Here is an 18,493-nt window from a genome sequence, read left to right on the forward strand (position 1 = left end):
GTGCTCTCTGAGGAGGCAAAGGAACAGGCAGATTCACAGATGCTCAGGGGCTCCCGTGTGTTCGGCTTTGTCGGTCCTTTGTCGTGGCTGGCTGGGATCTGAGCTGTTTGCTTTTTCTATTAGAGGCTAGACTTCACAGGAGTGTGTTCTCCGTGTACATGTGTACATGTCAGGAACCCTCGGGAGGTATGACCTTGAGAAGCTGGAGAGGACCACAGGGCTCTGAAAATTAACATTGTGAAATGTTTTATCTTAGAGTTTGTTGTTGATTTATTTGGCCTGAAGTCTTTTTTGACTAACAAGTAAGAGGAGAAAAATCTTTCTCTTAAAGCCAGAGTTAAACGGATACTCTCATAATGGATTTGTGAGTGGAGGTACCTGGGCCCCTGTCGTTGTCCAGGATAAGCAGCTGCACCTTTAGCTCTGTACCACGTTCTGTGGCTCCAGGAGGAACTGGGAGTCTGGGCGAGCTACAAGGTACATCTTATGCAGTGCTGCAAAATAATCAAGCATGTGCCACCACCACACAGAATTCAGAGAAGGGAGCTTCCTGGAGAGAGGTTCTGTTCAGGTGGTGGGCATGACGCTGATTATAACCAGCGGTCCCATTCATAGCATGCTTTTCCTCATCGTGCCGAACCTTCGAGAGTACTCTGAGAGAGCCAGTATCACCTCCACTTTACAGAGAAACACAGATAGGTCTTTTCAGTCAGGGTCTCGGGCGATGAGATTACCTGGTGAAGTGGTAGCCTTCTAACTAAGCAGACTTGATCGTTCAAGGAAGGTCGTGCCTTTTTATTTTTTTCTTTACAGCATCTAAAACCTTTTTCAGTCGGAAATACTTCCATATTTTTACGTGGAATTGCTTTTAACTTTTTTTGGGCGATATGCAGTTCTGTGCGGTTTAAGGCATGTATGGATTTGTGTAACCAATCCCCACAGTCAGGAGACAGAAAATCTAGAATTTTATCTCTTTATTTAATCCCTGCTACACCTCAGCCATTGTGATGAGAGTTTAGAGTGTTTCTGCAGGTAGCAGGGCTTTGAATACATTGGGAATCTGGGGGTTGTGTGGGGTCTGGTACTCAGTTTTAAAGTAGAAAATTCACCTTTATTTTTAAGAAGTGTGATTGTATATTTTTTTTCTTATTAACAAGTAATATATGTACATGTTAGGGAAAAAATGATAAAATTTTAAGAAATCCCATAATCTCTCATTACCCTAGATAATCATAGTTAATTATATTGAGTATATCGTTCATGTATCTTAGATTACATCTTGTTGGGTGACCTGCTTTTTAATTGTAATTAATATATTGTAGACGTTTTCCATTTAAATTTTCAAGTGTCAATTTTAATGAGTCCATGATGTTACACAAGTTCCCTCTGGATAGGTGTTGAGTTCATTGCCCCTTGCCCCTTATATTTATTATGCTACGATAAATATTCCTGAAGCTTAGGGGTTTGTGTGCACATCCTTAGCACATTCCTTAGCATAAAATGATCAAAACAGAATTGAATCAGGGCACACTGTAAGGTTTTTGATATCTGTGGTGAAATAACCTTCCAGAAATGCACACTCCTGCCGGCAGTACACCAAAAAGGCTTAGAAGGTCTTGCTTAGAGGACCCACTAAAGTGCGTGACTCCTGCTGGTAGGGTGCTCTTAGAGGACCGATGCATTTAATAAAGCTTCTTGAGGTGTAACACACATAGAGCTCATGAGTCGTAGTGCACAGCTCAGTGCGTACAACTGAGACCCAGATGAAGATCAGGAACGTTCCCAGCACCCCAAAGATTCCCTCCTGCTCCTTCCCAGTCAGTCACTCTCTGCCTCCAGGGGTGATCATTATTCCGACTTCTATTCCATCACCATCGATTAAGTTTGCCTGTTACTTTGGTCTGGTGGTTCAGTTCATCAATATATCTGTGCGATTCATTCTTATTATTGCATGTCACAGTCTTTAATTTTGTATCGCGTGTAGTATTCCACCATATAAGTACTGTAGTTGGTTATCCATTATCCTGTTAATGGTGTTTTACATTGTGTCCAGTTGGGGCTTCTGTGGGTACAGCTGCTTCAGACATTCTTCTGTTTTTGATGGACGTATACGTCATTTCCGTTGAGCACATAAACCGAGGAGTAGGTTTGCGGGGTCATAGATTAGATGCAGGTCTCACCCTCGGCACTGTTGTCCTTATGGGCTGGGTGACGTTTTGTTGAGGAGGCCCGTGTTGTGTGTTGCCAGATGTTTAGCAGCGTCCCTGGCCCCTACCCACTGAACGCCTGGTGGCACCCTTTCCTCCAGTTACGGCAACCAGACATTTCTCCAGGCATTGCCACATCACCTGCAGTTGAGAACCACTGCTTTATTTTTTTTAATTTATTTTTTGAAAAGATTTATATATTTATTTATTTGAGAGCGAGAGAGAGCACGAGCAGAGGGGAGAAGCAGAGGGAGAGGGAGAAGGAGGCTCCCTGCTGAGCAGGGAGCCGGATGTGGGGCTCGATCCCAGGACCCTGGGATCATGACCTGAGCCGAAGGCAGACACTTAGCCAACTGAGCCCCCCGGTGCCCCAAGAACCACCGCTTTAGTACATACTGCCAAACAGTGTTCCAGGGGATACACCCACCAGCGATGTACGAGACGTGCCACGTATTAATTCAGCAAGCATATTGAACCCTGCTGGGATAAAACGATAAATAAAACCTGTCTCCTGGGGTCCGGTAGGAGAGACAAAGTGAAGAAAAGGAGGAAGAGTCTCTGGTGAACAGTGTGATCCGGTAAACATGGATTTATATGGGATTCCGGAGGTGCGCCACCTGATCCAGCTGGGTTGGGGAAGAAGCGGCACCTCTGATGGAGGCGGCCCCTAAGCTGCATCTTGAAGAACAAATAAAGATTAGTCGGGTGAAGAGGAAGGAACGGGGCATCTCAAACTTGGGCAAAGGCCAGGAGGGGAGAAGGTATGCTACTTGGCCCATGAGTGGCCCCACTCTTTTCCTAAACTGAGCATCCTGACCTGAAGCCTTTTCAGTGAAAATGTCTTGAAATGTGACATGATGTAATTTTTATCATATTGCAAGTAACTGTAGCTGGAATCTGAGCTCCCAAGTTCAGGCATGGGTATAGATGTTACCTGCAAATGCTGGAGCCCATGCAGAGGGGGATTTGGCACTCCTGCCCCATCCCCATTTCTTCTGTGGAAGAAGAGCGATCTTTACAAACATAAGCCCATCCACTGACTCTTCTGCTTAAACCTTCCAACTGAAGCCAAAGGGAATTCCAGAGTCCTTTGCAAGGCCTCCTCCATAGCCTTCATTTCCAGTGTCCCCTTTTGTCCCCTGTCCTGCCATCAACACAAAATCTATCCATTTCAGAGCCTTCGTGCCTGCAGGGCCTGTACCTGGAATGTTCTTCATGGAAGCCCTTGCTTGTTAGTTTGGTCTTGGTTCGGATGTCACTGTCTCCAAGAATATAAAATCACTACCTTCCCCCATCCCTCTTCGCAGCCCCATAAGCTAATGCATTTCCCATGTGGGATGAGACCTTGGATGTCTTGGTCACAGTTAGGACATGGTGAGTCCTCGACGTTTGTTGAATAAAGGGATGAACAGAAGAATAGATGGACACAGAGCTAGGTTGTTAAAAGTGAGGGTGGGAATCAGCACCAATAAAGAAATGTCTACAAGGAGCTAAGCATTTTCTACATCCCAAATGGTGGAAGAGAGGTCGGGGCAGCTCTTGAGGGGAACGGATTCCTCACTAGGAAGGTACTGAAGCAAAGTCTGGGATGTATTTTACAGGGTTTTCTGTCCTGTATAGAAAAATGAACTTGGCCTCGGAGGAACTGTCCAAGCATTGGGCTCCTGCCACCTGCCCACCTCGTAAGAGCTAGAGACCCCCAGACAGGAGTCTGTTAGAAACTTGCAGGGGAGCCAGCTTCTTGCACCCCTTTATTTAACAGGTGCTTGTATGTCAAGTACTTTGTGCCAGATAGTGTCCCAAGCACTTCCTTTTTTTTTTTTTTTAAGATTTTATTTATTAGAGAGAAAGAGAGGGCACAGGCAGGGGGAGGGGCAGAGGGAGGGAGAGGGAGAAGCAGACTCCCTGCTGAACAGGGAGCCCAATGTGGGACTCCATCCCAGGACCCTGAGATCATGACGTGAGCTGAAGTTAGACGCTTAACCGACTGAGCCACCCAGGCGCCCCTAAGCACTTTGTAATGTGTGTAATCCTCAAAACAATCTTGTGAGGTATTATTATCCCTATTTTTAACATAAGGAAACTGAGTCACAGAGAGGTTAAATGACCTCAGGTGAACTAGTTCCTTTGATTAGGGGACAAGGAAGCATCATACTTAGAGCGTGAGTACGGAACACAGTATATGCTGGTCAGATCAACTAATTAATGATAAGTCCCTTGCAAGGGGCCCTTGAAGACCAGTGTCATTCTCCAAACCTGTTTTGCCTATTGCCTGTCTTCCCGAGCAGTGGCTGCTCCTCGTTTCCCAGCACCCCTTGCCGTGAGACGGGGACACTGCCTGGATTCAGGACAGTGGAAAATGAGCCAAAGTGTGGACTCCACTCTCAGGCCTGGCCACGTGGAGGCTCCTCTGAGCCACACGTCAGAGATGTTGGGGGACCTTGTATCTAAATCACCGTTTGGAGAAAAGCCACTCACACATCAGTCATATATTTTTTTTTAAGATTTTATTTTATTTATTTATTTGACACAGAAAGAGAGAGTGCATGAGAGCAGGAACACAAGCAGGGGGAGTGGGAGAGGGAGAAGCAGAGTCCCCGCTGAGCAGGGAGCCCGAGGCGGGGCTCGATCCCAGGACCCTGGGATCATGACCTGAGCCAAAGGCAGACGCTTAACGACTGAGCCACCCAGGCGTCCCACATCAATCATATTTATCGTGGACTAAATTTATGTCGGCAAGAAATGAACTTCTTTCCTGTTTGATTCATCATACATCTGGTGGGGGTGTTGTTGGAACAGCCAGCTTAACTGGCACAGAAGCTAAAGAAGAGAGGATTGATGGGGGAAAAGCAGATTCAGATCAGTAGGGCCACAGGCCGAATCACTCTGTGAGGATTCGTGAGGGGAAACCATGGAAAACAACCCGGAGAATAAAAATGAATTCTTTGTATTCTCTCAGGGAAATTCCCGCAGCAGCCCTGGGAGTGGACAGGTAAGATAATGCAGGTAAGCAATGTGCATAGGGCGTTCTAGATGCAGATGTTTAATTGCACATCGATGGTTTGAGGCTGTAGATGGTTTAAAAGGGCTTGGTGGTCAGTTTATGGCTGGAGAGGATCCGGGGCGGAAGGCCTGGGCTGTGCCCTGTGCTCATCCTGTGATTTTGGGTAAGTGGCTCAGCAGAGTCCATCATCTATGTAGGAGCTCCTTCCCAGAGTTCTGAGAATCAGTAAAGATGTGTGGGGGAGCACAGAGCTGGTGCTTCATTACAGGCAGCTTTATCTTTCTTCCTTTAAGCTTTTGTCCTGTGTGACCAAAATGCGCATGATGGATATTGTGCTACTTAGAAGATTTTCAAAACTTTTTAGCAACCAGGGACCTTAGGACAAACCCAGGGTACGTATTATCAGCCAGTGGAAAGTGGGCACTGTCTTTGAAGTCGGGAGTGGGAGGGCCTCAGAGCCCACCCCACCCCCAGGTGCCTCCCGCCCCTTGGCAGCCCCTCAGTTCCTGAGGCGCCCTGTGAGGCACCACTGGCTGAGAATCCACCTCATACTCTAATGTTAAGGGCCTTCAGCTGGAACCCCGGTCAGGCGGGGAGAGCGACCCCGGGCGCAGGTGACTGAGGCCGCTGAGAAGTGCCCCATCCTTTCCAAGATGGTGAAGAGGATACAGATAGGTCAAATTCTGACATTTCAAAGCCGCCCAAAAGCGTCCATGGCAAAAGCGATTAAAAATTGAATTATTTTGGATGGCATCGGAGAGGGAGGACACCTGTTTTCTTGTTTAGGAAGCTTACAAAGAGAAGATCAGGGATTGGGATAAAGGATGATTTTCTGGAAAGAAAAAATGTAAATCAGTGGAATTGTCTAAAGAGTGGTGAGAGTCTTGCTTGTAGATGTTACTCCTGCGTTTGGGGAAGGTGGAGAACACGTAACATCTTCAATTTAAGTTTTCCTGAGAATCCCCAGCTGACTTGGGGGGGGGGGGGCGTGTCCTATGTGACGATTCTGAGCTTCTGTGAGTGAGCAGACCTCCGCTCCAGAGTCACATAAAAAACAGTCCACACCTCCTTCCTCTTTTGCCTCTAATAAAACTTGCTTTCCTCAGGTCCCAGCGTTTGAGGCAGATAAACATGTTCCCTTTCGTTGGCTCTTACTAATATTTCAGCAGGATTTCCAGTGTGTTTTCCTTGACTGGCTGGGAAGCTGGACCACGATTTATGGCATCTTAGGGGACATGCATGCAGAATTCCAGTGGGATTCTGGAACAGAACCTAATTGGAGATCAGAGACCTTTGCAGTGAGAAGCTTTTCTTTAAGATAGAAAGAGGTGCATGTTATACAAACATGAGCAAGCGTAAGTTCACACTATCTATCGAAAATTTATAGACTCATTATCTTCAAGAAGGCTGGCAGATAAGAAATAGTTTCTGGGAAAGATGCAGGTAAATTCAGGGAGATGGCAAATTACCCCAGGGAAACCGAACGGCTAAAGAGTATGACCCAAACTTTTTTTTTTTAAGATTTTATTCATTTTTTTGGCGGAGAGAGAGAGAGAGAGAGCCAAAGAGCCTAAGTGGGGGGAATGGCAGAGGGAGAAGGAGAAGCAGGCTCCCTGCTTAGCAGAGAGTATGATGTGGGGCTTGATCCCAGGACCCCTGGGATCATGACTTGAGCTGAAGGCAGATGCCTAACCGACTGAACCACCCAGGCGCTCCCTGCCCAAACTTCGAAGATGGTGTGTGAGATACTTTGGTGGGAAGGACTGAAGATCTGCAACTGTCTTTGATTCTCTTTCTCGGGAAGGCATTGTGATGTGGTGCCCAGGGCTTTTTAGACAGACACATGCTTGGGTGCCCATCCCAGCCCTGCCTCTAAAGTGACATTTCCCAGAGGGCAGCTGCAGGCACCGGGTGATGTCACACAGGGTCAGTCACAGGAGGCACTCAGCAACCTACCCCTTCCAACATCTTGCTGGGTTTGGAAGAGTGGTATCAACGTCCCTGACATCCCTGCTGCCAAAGGACCAACCAGAGTCACATGCCCCATGGGGCATGCCAACATTCCTTCACTATATCAGGTTATTGGCAGCAAGGTTGGAAGATTTTTAAATCGCCCAGGAAACTAAAGCAAACGGCTCCTTTTAAAGAAGTTTCAGAATGCAGACTTCATACCATGTTTTGAATACGTTTCATTCATTTGGCAGATACTGACAGAGTGCTTACGATGCGCCCAGCGCTGCATTAGAAACTCTGACTTGAGAAGTTAACAAGAAAGGATTCCAGCTCAGCCAGCATGGAGTCTAGTGATGAACACAGGTGGCCCTCAGATCATCGTGACGCTGAGTAATAGGTGCTCTCATAAGAAGGATGTCCTAGGAGCTGAGGGAATACCCCGGGGGAGCCAAGCCCCGACACTTCTGTAGAGCCATGGTAAACATGATGGATGCAGATGGCTTCAGGGGAAACCAAAGGACTGCTCAAATCCCTGCTCCTTAACAGCTCCAAGTGCCCCCCCCCCCCCCCGCCCCCGACAGAATGGAAGCCGGGAGTTTTGTTCTGGATGGGGGTGGGCGTGGCCATGCCTGAGCTCTGACCTGCGGCCTATGGGCTGATTCCCATGTTCATTAAGGAGTACAACGAAAATGTAATGTCACCAACAGAGTATCTTCCCGGGCACGTTGGTACTGGGAAAGCCCGTGAAGGCTGTGCAGTTGAAAACAAGAGTACCTTTTTTCTTGGTAATTCTAATACTGTGTAGCAGTGTTTTAAAAATTATACACGTGAAAGGATCCAGTCTTATTTGCATGCATTGGTATCATACACCATTTTTAACTGCAGTCCTTGTTTTACCTTCCCTGTTTGTTAAAATTCTCCTCCTCACCGCTGCCTTTGTCCCTATAATCCCTGTTGACAACTTGATGCTCATCCGTGAATGCGTTTGTCCGTACCCACGCACGCATGGGGTTTTGTCGCTGTTTAATGAATACGGGCTCATTTTATCTACCTCTTGATCAAGTGCTTCTCGTTTGGTAATACTTCATGAATAACTTCCTTCTGTTCTCTTAATTTTTATAAGGAATTGCTGCTCAACTTTTCTCAGATGCCTTTGTTTTTATCAAATGCATTTATTGCTATGGTCTTCAGAGTTTTTTCACAGTTAATTTAGTGATGAGGTACATCTTACTGATTTTCTGGTCTTGAGCTCCCTGTATGTTCCTGGAATAAATCCAAGTTGGTCTCAGGATATGTCCCTTTGGTAGATGGCTGACTTCTGTTATTTGCTAACATGAGTTCAGTTTCTGTAACTAATCTGTCATAAGCCAGATTCGTTAATAGTTTCACCTCTCATCCCTCACAGGTCTGGGTATTAAAATTATGCTCAGCTTTATAAAATGAATTGGGTTATTATTTTTTAATTGCCTGTCGTCATTTAACAGTAGATGACGGGTTATTCAGCTGCAAAGCTGTCTGGTCTTGGTAATTCTGAATTTTCCACTTCTTGAATCATTTTGATGATTTTGTTTTTCTAGGAAATCATCATTTCTTCTAGGTTATGAAATTTGTCAACATAAAATGCCTTGCAGTTTAATGATTCTTTTATTTGCTTTTATATTATGCATTTGCTTTTATATCTCTGTTCGTAATGCTTATCTGTTTTGCATCTCTCTCTCTCTTTCACCCCTACTCCCTGAAACCCCCCTCCCCTCCCCCTTCCCCTCTCTCTCCCCCCACATTTTCCCTCTCTCTTATCCTTAATAGGACATGTGAAGTCTTTTATTATTAGTCTTTTCAAAGAAACACTTTGAGTTTATTTGCCCCTCTTACATTTTATATTAGTTTTAAATTTTATCTGTATTATAATTACTTCCTTTTTTTGATTTATTGAACTGTCCTTCTCTGATGGGGTTAAATGAGTACAAAGTTTCTTTTATTAAAAAAATGTTTGAAATTGAAAGCAGTTAACACTAAAATCTCCTTAGAGTATAACGTGTGGTGTTTCTGTAAGTTTTGGTATGAAAAAATCTCCTTTCCATTGCTTTCAAGATTTTCTTCAGTCCTTTTTTTGATTTCTTCTTTGATCAAAGAATATATTTCTTAATCTCTATGTTGTTACAATTTTTTTGTTATCTAGTTATGTAATTCTGATTTTACTGGATTGTGATCAGAGAACTGTCCTTTAAATCTTTAATTTGGAAGACTTGTAAAGGTTTTCTTTGTTGCCAAGTATGCAGTTAATCTTTACAAATGTGGCATTTCATAGGTGTAAGAAAAAAAAAGTATGTTTTTTGAGGGAAGTAAGGGTGTCTTTCTATTTTCTGTGTATCCTTGTTTTTCCCTCTCTAGTAGATATTCCCATTTGAAGAGCTAAAATTTTACCATGTTCTTGCATTTTTAGAGTCTTTAGGTATCATGTTGTTACATGTATAATACCTACTTATGCCTTTTATATATTCTCTCCAAACTGTGTCTGTAATAATGTCCCTCTTCATCTTAGTACCTATAACCTTAGATCCAACTTGTCTGCTACTAATTTTGCCATTCCTACTTCCTCTTTTGCCTGGTATCTCTTCGCCTGGTACATTTTTTTCAAACCCTTTTGCCATTTTAAGTACGTTTCTTGAACAGCATGGATATGTAACCACCCCCCGCCCCCCGATAGGCACTTTAATTTAGTTGGAGAAGTCAATCTGTGTACATTTAAAGTAATGACAAACAGGCATGATTTTTTATTCCCCCCATCCTATTTTATTTTGCTTTTTTCTCTTCCCCATTTTGATGTTTTTAAACAAGTTCATTCTTTTTCTACTTGATAAATATAGAAGTTCTTTGTATCTTTTGGATAACAGCTTAATTGAGATATAATTCACATGCCATACCACTCACCTGTCTGATGTGTACAATTTAATGGCTGTTAGTATAGTTAACTATACTATGCTAAACCATTAGCACATTTTCATCATCCCCAAAAGAAACCTTTAGCCATCACCCCCAGCCCTAGGCAACCACTAATGTACTTTTGGTCTCCATAGATGTATCTATTCTGGAAATTCCATATAAATTAAATTATGCAATATGTGGTCTGTTGTGACTGGCTTCTCTCAATTAGCAGAATGTTTTCAAGGCTCATCTGTGTTGTTGCACATAACACAATTCTATTCGTTTTTAAGGCTGAATAATATTCCATCGACTGGATAGATCATATTTTTTTTATCTGTTCATCAGCTGATGAACATTTGGGTTGTTCTTGCCTTTTGGCTATTATGAATAAACCCCAAACCTTCACGTATAAGTTTTTGTGTGGACATAGTTTTCATTTTTCTTGGGTATGTACGCAGGAGTGATATTGGTGTGTCATATGGTAACTCTGTGTTCAAAATTTGGGGGAACTACTAGACTGTTTCTAATGTGGCTGCACCATTTTACAAGCCCACCAGCAATGTGCAGCCGTTCCAAATTTTCGTATCCCTGCCAAGACTTGTTTTGGGTTTTCTGTATAGTAAGCCATCCATGTGGATGGGAGGTGGTATCTCATTGTGGTTTTGATTTGCATTTCCCTAATGGCTAGTGATGTTGGGCATATTTTCATGTGCTTATTGGCCATGTATATATATACATGTATATTGGAGAAATGTGTATTCAAGTCCTTTGCCCATTTCTTAAATTGGGTTGTCTTTTTATTTGAGTCGTAAGAATTCTTTATACAGTCTGCATATGTGTTCCTTATATATGATTTGCAAATATTTTCTCCCATTTAGGGGCTTGTCTTTTGACTTTGTCACTGGGTTCCTTGGAAGCACAAAACCTGGACATTTTGATGGAGTCCCATTAATTAATTTTAATTGCTTGTACTTTGGTGTCATAGCTGAGGAGCTATTGACAAGTTCAAGACCACTAACATTTATGCCTACGTTTTCTTCTAAGAACTTTATCATTTTAATTCTTACATTTATGTCTTTGATGCATTTTGAGTTATTTTCTCTATATGGTGTAAGGTAGGGCTCCAATTTCACTCATTGGCATGTGGATGCTGAGTTGTCTCAGCGCCACTTGTTGAAAATACTGTTCTTTTCCCATTTTATCATTTGGCACCCTTGTCGAATATCAGTTGACTGTAATTTATTTTCCTTTTTTTTTTTTTTTTTTGGTCCATCGAGGCATTTTATTTGCACGTATGTATTGCATTCCTCGAAAAGGAATCCCAGGATTTTCCCTCCTGTGTGTTTTTGTCTTGCTTGTTCCTGGTCCAAGATGTCAGCTGAGGTTGTCAGTAGAGTGAAACCAGACTGGGGGGACGGGAGCAGGTTATTCTGCCATTTTTCTGAATCTTTCAGTTGTACATCAAATCTGGGGCTGATCGCTCCACACTTGTTTAACCTGCCCGTGAGGTTCACAACAATTTTCCCAGCTCTGTGATCATCAATAATTTCAAATTTGCCAGTGTAATCATGCTTCAGCATCACAGTGAGAAACTGGGCAATGACTTTGGTGCATGTGCTGGCTATATAAGAACCTGAGAGCATCTGCTGGGATGTTCATACACACCATTATGGCCTCATGGAAAGATGGCAGAAAAAGCTTATTTTCCCTTTTAATAATATTTTGTCTCATTCTCCTTCCCTCTCTTATAATTGAATGCATATTTCTCCACCATCATTTGAAAACAACATACTGTTCTCCCAACTATTTTCTTTTTCTTTCTTTTAAAGATTTTATTTATTTATTAGACAGCGAGAGAGGGAACACAAGCAGGGGGAGTGGGAGAGGGAGAAGCAGGCTCCCCGCTGAGCAGGCAACCCAGTGTGGGGCTCAATCCCAGGACCCCGGGATCATGACCTGAGCCGAAGGCAGACGCTTAACCAACTGAGCCACCCAGGCGCCCAGGATAGTAATAAATCTTTAAGATTGTGTATAATAGGGCGCCTGGGTGGCTCAGTTGGTTAAGCATCTGCCTTCGGCTCAGGTCATGATCCTGGAGTCCGGGGATCGAGCCCCGCCTCGGGCTCCCTGCTCAGCGGGGAGTCTGCTTCTCCCTCTGACCCTCTTCCCTCTCGTGCTATCTCTCATTCTCTCTCTCTCAAATAAATAAAATCTTAAAAAAAAATTTATTACTATCCTTTTATTTTACACATGCACACACACAAAGCACCAAATACAGATTTTGTCTAAATGTCTAAATGACTAAATCTTTGCTTAAGACTGAAGCCAGTTGTAGGGTGAACCTCAAGGATAAAGATACAATGTCTGAAGTTTTTGTTCTTTAAAAAAAGCCTTTGTATTTTCTTAAAAATTTTAGGTGTCAGAATTCAAAAGGTTGACAGTATAGTATAGGAATAATAATTTCTCCGGCTGCTATTGACTGTTCTGTAACCACAGTCACTTTGCTGCCCATTTGAGAAATGAGATGTTATCTTCCAGTTGGGGTTATGGAGGGACAAGGTGTTTTTGGCTCTCCTGCCAACGTAAGGACTTCTGTTAGTGTTGTCTGCACCTTTTTCCTTAATAGTAGCTCTGGAAGGTGAAGACTTCCCTCCCTCTCCCATACTCAAGGATTTGACCAGTACGTGGGATGATGTAATTTCATTGACATAGTCCCACGAACTAAACCCTGGTTTATTGCTCACAGACGTTCTCTAAATATTTTCAGGAGTCAACTTCAGAGGTTGCCCTCACTTTAATTTTTAATTTCTGATATTTCTGACTGCAGTTGTTACTTCCTGCAGTCACTTGAGGAAAAACTAGGAATGTGGCATTGAAATAGTGTGTTTTACTTTCAAGATGATAAAATCATTTCTGAATTTCTGTATGCATCTCAGATTTTGGTATACGAACATGGATTTTGGTGTCTACCCTGAGGAGACGTTACATACCATGTAAGGAACACTTGTATTCTCATGACATGTCAGCTTGGTTACTCAGAATTCTCTGGGCCCGGCACAAAGGCAGAAACATGGATGAATTCCTCATTACTCCAGCAGGCTGTCAGCCCTCAAAGGCCTTCTCGATGTGTTTGTGCATCCAGGTGTCTGCTGTACAAGATACAGAAAGCACATTAGTTCAGGGGGAGAATTTTTCAGTAACACATTTTTCAAGAGTAACATTGTAACCGGGATTCACAGTTTGGGTGGCACTTGACAATTTTTCATCTTCCGACAACTGAAAAGTAGTAGTTAGTCTACAGTAATGGTTTTAACATGCGTTTTGAGTGTAGCATTATTTTCCGTAGACTTAAAACTACAAGGATTTGTCTTCCTAAAGGGCATTCTTGTAAAGACTGTTATTTTCCAGCTTGATTAACGAAAGCAAAATTTTTCTGTAATGCTTTCTTCCTACTCTATATATTAGTTTTCAGGGCTGGATTGAAAGTGATTTATTGTGGATGGTGTTACACATGATTGTGGAATTTTTTTCTGCTCCTGGATTTTTAAGGTGACAGAGTTGACTTTCTGATTTTAATTTATCTTCACTAGATGAAGAATTCCAAATAGGACTTTTTCTTGAAATACTCATAGCCTGGGGGGTGCCTGGGTGGCTCATTCATTTAAGTGTCTGCCTTTGGCTCAGGTCACGATTTCAGGGTCCTGGGTTTGAGCCCCCCCCCGCCCCCCGAGTTGGATTCCCTGCTCAGTGGGGAGTCTGCTTCTCCTGCTCTCTTGCTGTTTCTCACTCTCTCTCAAGCAAATAAATTTTAAAAATCTTAAAAAAAAAAATACACATAGCCTGAATTAAGTGACTATCACATTAAATTCTTTGGGGCTATTTGCTTTAGTATGATGAAAGCTAATACATGAAGTAATTCTACAAAGATTATAATTGTGATATAATCCAAACTCTGTTACTCTGCCTTGTGTCATTACTTAAATTTTCTGTCAGTTCTAACTTCTTAAACTATTCTTTTTTTTTTAAGATTTTATTTATTCATTTGACAGAGAGACACAGCAAGAGAGGGAACACAAGCAGGGGGAGTGGGAGAGGGAGAAGCAGGCTTCCCACGGAGCGGGGAGCCCGATGCGGGGCTCGATCCTAGGACCCTGGGATCACGACCTGAGCTGAAGGCAGACACTTAACATCTGAGCCACCCAGGGGCCCCTGTCAGTTCTAACTTCTGAGGTTTTAATTATAATATGTCTTGGTGTGGATCTCTTTGGGGTTCATCTTTTTTGGAACTCTCTAGGCTTCCTGAATCTGGACATCTGTTTCCTTCCTGAGGGTAGAGAAGTGTTTAGCTGTTATTTATTCAAATAAGTTTTCTGTCCCCTTTTCTCTCTCTTTTCCTTCTAGGACTCCTGTAATGTGAATGTTATTCCATTTGATGTTGTCCCATTGGTCTCTCAACCTCTCTTCACTTTTTAAGATTATTTTTCCTTTTTGCTGCTCTGTGGATGAGTTCCACTGCCCTGTCTTCCAGGTTGCTGATCCTTCCTTCTGCCTCATCTAGTCTGCTGTTGAACATTCTAGTGTATTTTTCAGTTGACTTATTTTATTCTTCGGTTTGTGACTTCTATTCGGTACTTTTTATATTTTCTATCTCCTTATTGAAGTTCTCACTGTGTTCCTGTATTTGTCTTTTCTTTTTTTTTTTATAGGTTTATTTATTTTAGAGATGAGAGAGAGCAAGTGAGTACGAGTCAGGGGAGGGGCAAAGGGAGAGTGAGAGAAGCAGACTCCCCGCTGAGCACGGAGCCCCAGTGCAGGGTTGATCTCATGACCCTGAGGTCACAACCTGAGCTGAAATCAAGAGTTGGTTGCTTAACTTACTGAGCCACCCAGGGGCCCCGTGTTCATCCATTCTTCTGATTTCCGTGAGCATCTTTATGACTGTTGAACTCTTTATCAGGTAAATTACTCATTTTAGTTTTATTAAGGTTTTTTTCTGGGTTTTTTCTTGTTTTTTGTTTGGAACATATTCCTCTGTTTCCTCATTTGCTTGGCTGTTTTTATGTCTTAGGCAAAACAGCTCTTCTCCTAATCTTGAAGGAGCGGGCTTCTGTAGGAGATGAATCTAATGGGTCAGCTTTGCCCTAGCTCTTGGTTGTCTAGTGAACTTTTGTGATTGCCTAAGCAATCCGTTTTGTACTTGATAGGTCTCAGCTGTTGAGCGTCGGGCAGGACCCGCTAGTGTTCCAAAGCTGGAGGGTGGGATCTCAGCTCTAATTTCAGGCTGATTAGAACCTCAGACCATACCTCCTAAAGTAAGGAAATACAGACAGTCCCCATGGGACTGCAGTTGTGAACCCTGCTGGCTTCCAGACCAGGCGGGCAAGCTGGAGGTTTACAAAGCAGGAGTTTCTCCCTGAGGGGTGAGGGGTTTGTGCTCCACAGCAGGCACCCCATCCCTTGGAACCTGCAAACAGACCCTGGGCAGCAGTTGCAAAAATCAGGGCTCTGGATGAATGTGTCAGCTCCTCTCTGGGAGGTACCGGCGAGCTAGAGCAAAGCTGTAGTGAATGCTGTTTGGTGGGTTTGGGGCAAGACCACGCCTCTGCCTCTCCTACCCACCTCCATGGTGTCTCCTGGCCTGTGTTTCCTGGGAGCACTTTCATTGCCTCTAGACGTGTGGCAAACCTGAAGGCTGCTTCTCAGGCTGAAGCTCTGGGACGAGTATATAGGCTTTTTTTCACAGGCAGTCTGGTGGTGTGTTTCAGTCGGTTGTCTGTGCAGTGCCCTGGGTTTGGTAGCCTGCCAAGAGCTGTCTCTCTGATTGTTTCAGTCTGGTGGGAATCAGGAATATAAGCCCCCACGTGCCACTAGAGCCAGGCCATCGAGGAGAGTCCCCTGTGTGGTCCGTGCTCACTCTCTTGCTTTAGTGAAGCAGCTGGAGAGTGCAGGGGTGGGCATGCCCCCCACTTCGGCACAGCGAGAGGTTGCAAGAACCACGTACACGCCCAGTTTAGCAGGGCTCAGGGAGATTGCAAGTGCCTGCCCTGGCAGCACCAGCAAAGCAGAAGGACAGTGCAAAAACGGTGCCCACCAGTGCCTCCATCCAGGAGAGTCCCAACAGGCCCCTGCCCCTCTGGCAGACTCTTTAAGATTAGCAAACAGATCTTTTTCACGGGGCACCAGGGTGGCTCGGTTGGTTGGGTGTCAACTCTTGATTTCTGCTCAGGTAGTGATCTCAGGGTCGTTTGATCAAGTCCCGCATCAGGTTCTGCACTCAGCATGGAGTCTGCTTGTCCCTCTCCCTCTGCCCTTCCCCCAGCTTGCACGTGTACATGCTCTCTCTCAAATAAATAAATAAAATCTTAAAAAAAAAAACCCAACCAGATCTTTTCCACAAATAATCTAGACACTTTCCAAACTGCTGCTTTTGCCCTGGTCCCCAGGATGAGCGAGTCTGTGCACAAGCCCTTCAAGAGTGCAGTCTCTGTTCTCTACTTTGGGTCCTCTAGACTTAAGCCCTGTTGTTTTTCAAAGCCAGGCATTTTGGGGGCTCATCTCTCTGGTGCAAGTCCCAAGGGTTGGGGTGCTTGCTGTGGGGCACACACCCCTGGCCCCCCGGGGAGAAGCTCCAGCTTTATGAGAGCCCTCCTGGTTGTGGGTTATTGCACTGGGGTGGGGTTTGGGGCAAGACCACACCTCTGCCTCTCCTACCCACCTCCATGTGGTCTTTTCTCCACTATTGTGGAAGAGCTGTTCAGCTAGTTTTCAAGTCTTTTTCAAGGGAGTTTTTTTTATACCTATCTGTAGATCCAGAGTGTCTGTGGGAGGAGGTGAGTTCGTGGTCCTCCTGTGTTTCCATCTTGGACCGCCCACAACTGTCAGTTCTAAAAGGAAAGATACTCTTTCTAAAGTTATCTGGACAACATACTCTTAATATTTGTAATATTTGGACTTACTGTCATTCTGTTTCTCATTTTAAGTATTTGAAAGCTCTTAATCTTACTTTTTGTGTGTAAAATTATCAGCTCTTCCAATCTTCATTGCAACATTTTACCCTTCCTATAAAAATTACACATTTATATTTTAACTTCTGGGACTTCAACATGGAAAGTACATAAGGTTCTATTTCCAGCCTGAGTTATGCCTAGAATGCTGAATTGAATGTGAAAGTGGATGCTCAGGTATTCATAACAAATCTGAATTACAGGTCTTGTGCATATCACTGAGAGAGTGATGCTGCTTAGGCGTGGTGGGAATCTATGTGCTCAGATGCCAGTGATCAGTCATCAATTCAGGGGTGTCAGAAATAACACTGAGGTAGGCATCCCCCATTCAACCTTGCCAAGGCCAGTGTTGGGTCATCAGCCATGAGTTTTCTCTCCACAGAGTCTTGGTTTTGGTCTTTTTGTAGAGCCTTTTCTTTCTTATTTTTCTCTGCTGTGGTGTGAGGTGCCTAGTAGTAGATGCTCTGAATTCTTCAAATATCTTCTCTCTTTTTCTGGATAGCAGGATGAGATCTTACGTGGGGGAGCTGTTCCCACGTTCTGTGGAGCACAGAGCTGTCTCAGCATCCAGGGCTGACCCCACAGCGTCACTGTGCCGTCCACAGCCTGTCTGTGTCCATTTCCATCTCGGGTCCCAGTTCATTCTGCCTGACGGGTTGTCTTTTTCCCCCCTTTCTCCTTAGGTTCAGAAACATTACTAGCATTTGCCTCAGTGTGTCTTTTCTTATCGATCTGTCCAGAGCTGGTCCCCTTTGTTGCCCCCGCTTCGTCTGTCCTTTTTCTCAGTCTCAGGATGCAGACTTAGAGTCTCATATCTGCTCCTTTAAGATTCCCATCGCTTCACACTGGTAATCTCTGCTTTGTGCTTTCTTGGCCTTGATCTTCTGAGTCAGTGCTTCAAGAATCATGTGTGACTACCTTCACCTTCTCTTTGTGTGAAGAGGTTAGTTGGAAGTTCCTGGTCTTTCTGGTTTTCTTTTGTATTTTTTTTTTTTTTTTTTTTTAGTTACAGGAAATCTTTTTTTCCTCGTGTGTTACAATTGAATCTCTTTGAGTACTGTTATTATTATTTAATTAAAATTGAAATTGTCCATAGCTCTCTCTTCTTGGGTGTGTGATCTGTTTCTTCTGAGCCATCGTTCTCTCTGCCATGAGACCCTTGGAAGGGGGCTTATCTTTCTTTGGGGGCCCAGGGGGCTGGGGCCGGTGGAGTAGAAAGCAGCCGTCCCTGTGTCCACAGCTGACACTGCAGCACCCTCCTGCCCCCACCCCACGCATTCTCTGAGGCTCCGGGGCAGGAAGCACAGCCTCTTCTTGCAGTTGTCCCTCTGCCTTGGGAGCCTGGGGATCCGGGCAGAGCACGCAGGCCAGCGCTGACCTTCCTGCTGGGTCCACAGGTG

At 44.1% G+C, this 18,493-nt stretch overlaps 1 protein-coding gene across 4 annotated transcripts in view; it reads left to right on the forward strand.

Annotated features, from left to right (window-relative positions):
- Window positions 1-18,493, forward strand: part of PGBD5 (piggyBac transposable element derived 5) — a 106,406-nt gene that overhangs the window by 3,599 nt on the left and 84,314 nt on the right. The window lies entirely within an intron of this gene.

The sequence above is a fragment of the Zalophus californianus genome, chromosome 15 (genome assembly GCF_009762305.2).
Source record: "Zalophus californianus isolate mZalCal1 chromosome 15, mZalCal1.pri.v2, whole genome shotgun sequence".
Lineage (NCBI taxonomy): Eukaryota > Metazoa > Chordata > Mammalia > Carnivora > Otariidae > Zalophus > Zalophus californianus.